Here is a 2,915-nt window from a genome sequence, read left to right as displayed (position 1 = left end):
AGAACGCGTTGAAGACGAACCACGCTCTGGACGATCATCAACGTCTACCGACGAGGGCCACGTCCAAAAAATCAAAGATTTGGTGCTTGCAAATCGTCGATTGACAATCAGAGACCTCGCTGGAAAGTGTTGGAATATCATTTGGCTCAGCCCAAACTATTTTGAAGGATGTTTTGTGTCAAGTTCTTCATCACGATAATGCACCGGCTCACACTGCATTGGTTCTTCGCGACTTTTTTGCCAAAAACTCGACTCATATCGTTCCGCGACCACCGTATTTGCCTGATTTGGCTCCGTGCGACTTCTGGCTATTCAGCAAACTCAAAAGGCCAATGCGGGGACGCCTTTTTGACACAATTGAGGAGATAAAAACCGAATCGAAGAAGGTCTTGAAGGCTATACTGAAAAAAGACTATTCCGACTGTTTCGAGGACTGGAAAAAGCGTTGGCATAAGTGCATTGTATCTGGGGGGGATTACTTTGAAGGGGATGAAATTGATTTGGATNAATAAATAAAGAATTTACATTTTATAAACAAATTCACCTTACTGTTTGATCACAGTAGTATACACATATAATTTGTAATATATATATAATCAAAGATGCAAGATTGTGCAAGACAGCATCGAGAGTATCAAAGCGGGATACTTCCACTCCTCGATGCTCTTGTACACATACAAGCGAAAACAGCGTCCGTGTGACAACATTGTTTCTTTTGTTACACCTCTGTATGTTCTGGTACTAACTATAATCTTACCAAAGTATATACTTATGTACTTAGGATTTGTTAATAATCAGGGAAAAAAAATTAAGGCGTAGTCTTAACTTGACACAATTATGTTATTGTATATTGTTTTCCTATTCTATATTTATTTCTATTGTATATTGTTTTTCAATAATATAATAACGTACAAAAGTTTACTTGGTGCTACTTTTTGATATCACTTTTTTTGTGTAAAAACAGGTTTTTAGAGAAATAATGTTTTATAATATATAATATTTTGTAAACCAGGTTTTATAAAGAAAGAATTTTTTGTATAAAATAAAACCCGACTTAAATGTTTTTATATAAATAAAAAATAATAATGAAAAACAATTTTAGGTAAGATTCTTACCTTAAATACAATACGTTATGCGTGTACGTGGCACCTGTTCTTATCTTTTTTTTAAAAAAGTAAGATTTTGGAGAAATTACACATTTTATTAGTATATACGTTATAGTTTAGAAAATACATTAAAATGGAAAAAACTATTTACGTTATCAGTCAAGTTTCAAAACAGTTTACTTATAAAAAAGTTATATTCTCCGGAAAAAATGCCATCTTTATTCTACTGTGCGCCGTGTCGCAAAATAACACGTCGCGAGAAACTTTGTCGGAACAATTGGTATTGTCGGAGGTGTTGCTGACGCGAAATCACTACGCCGCGAAAAACATTGTCGGAGCGATCGGTACTATTAATGGTGTTGCCGGCGCGAATAACGCGAATTACTATCGTGTCTCTTGATTCTCTTTTTCTTTCTTTAACTCACACTTCTTGTCTTTTTTTTCTTCTTTCAACGCGCTCGTATATGTATGGCATTTGTTAGCAGGCCTACAAACATGCACAATTTGATCACACAACGACGATAACAATGCCCAAACAACACGAAATCACCTACAAGTTGACTATAAGTTGACTGGAAAAGTCAAGAGTTGACTTTTAAGTCAGCCTGAATGGTGACTTATAGTCGACTAAAAGATGATGAATGTCCCAAAAATAGTCGACTGTCAGTCGACTATCCAAGTTGAATATTAGTCGAGTGTAAGGTGACTAGAAGTAGACTTTGAGTTAACTAGAGGTCGACTACTAGTCGACTATAAGTTGACTTTAAGACGACTACACGTCGACTAAAAGTTAATTCCCACATAGCACGTAAAAATACAACAATATCACAGTAATATTGTGTTTTTATTGCAATATTACATTCTAATATAATAGAAATATTATCGTAATATTAATGTAATATCTCAGTATATAATATTAAAATGTCCGCCGAAATGCATTACAGTAATATTACGGTAATTACTAAAAAAAACCAATGGCAAATTGCCTTATAAGAAAGAAAATTTAATTCACGATTTCATTTAAATTAATGTTTGGAGGCCTGATTCAGTTTGCCGATTAGCTGATTAACTTGATGAAAGGTATCAAAACTCGGAAAAAGTCTTGAGGTGAATAATATGATTCGAACTCAAAATCTTCATATTTGCAGCCGCTGCACTCAGTCCGCAAAACAACTTTTTCTTACTAACAATAAAATGTAATTATGGTTATCTACTTATTCTCAAGCTATTCTACACATTTTATTTGATATTTAATTAAATTATTATTTTATTAAAAATATTGCGATGCATTGTACCCGTAACAATGAATAAAAATATTTCTTTTATTATTATTATTACGAAATTCAATTTAAAGTACATTTTTACAACGCGAACAAATTGTTTGTTAACATACACTGATTATTATAGTCAATTCTTAATACATATATACTGTTACGTCCTAGCCAATGGATACGGTCGGGCTATGGTGGTACGCAACAGCTGGACGTTTTATTTTAGATGCTCGACACAGAAGATGCGGAAATCTATCTGTGTGCGAGTCGAGCGAGTTGTTTATACTCACGGACGGGTCAACGGCGCGTGCCGATATTACTCCGTCCTGTGTATTCTCGCTCGGTGGTCTCTTTTTAAAGTCTGGAGCGGTCGCTCCAAGGACTAGGGACGAGACCGTGCGATCGCTGGGACGGGAAAATGTACGAAGTCAAGCCTTAATTAATAAATTAGTTACTAATTAGTTACATAATTTATTCCCTTTTTTTTATGCTAAAATATTTGTTTTATTTATCATTTATGATTACAATGGTAGTCGAA

The sequence above is a fragment of the Pseudomyrmex gracilis genome, unplaced genomic scaffold (assembly GCF_002006095.1).
Source record: "Pseudomyrmex gracilis isolate BER0280 unplaced genomic scaffold, ASM200609v1 scaffold_514, whole genome shotgun sequence".
In the NCBI taxonomy this organism is placed as follows: Eukaryota; Metazoa; Arthropoda; class Insecta; order Hymenoptera; family Formicidae; genus Pseudomyrmex; species Pseudomyrmex gracilis.
This window is presented reverse-complemented; position numbering follows the sequence as displayed.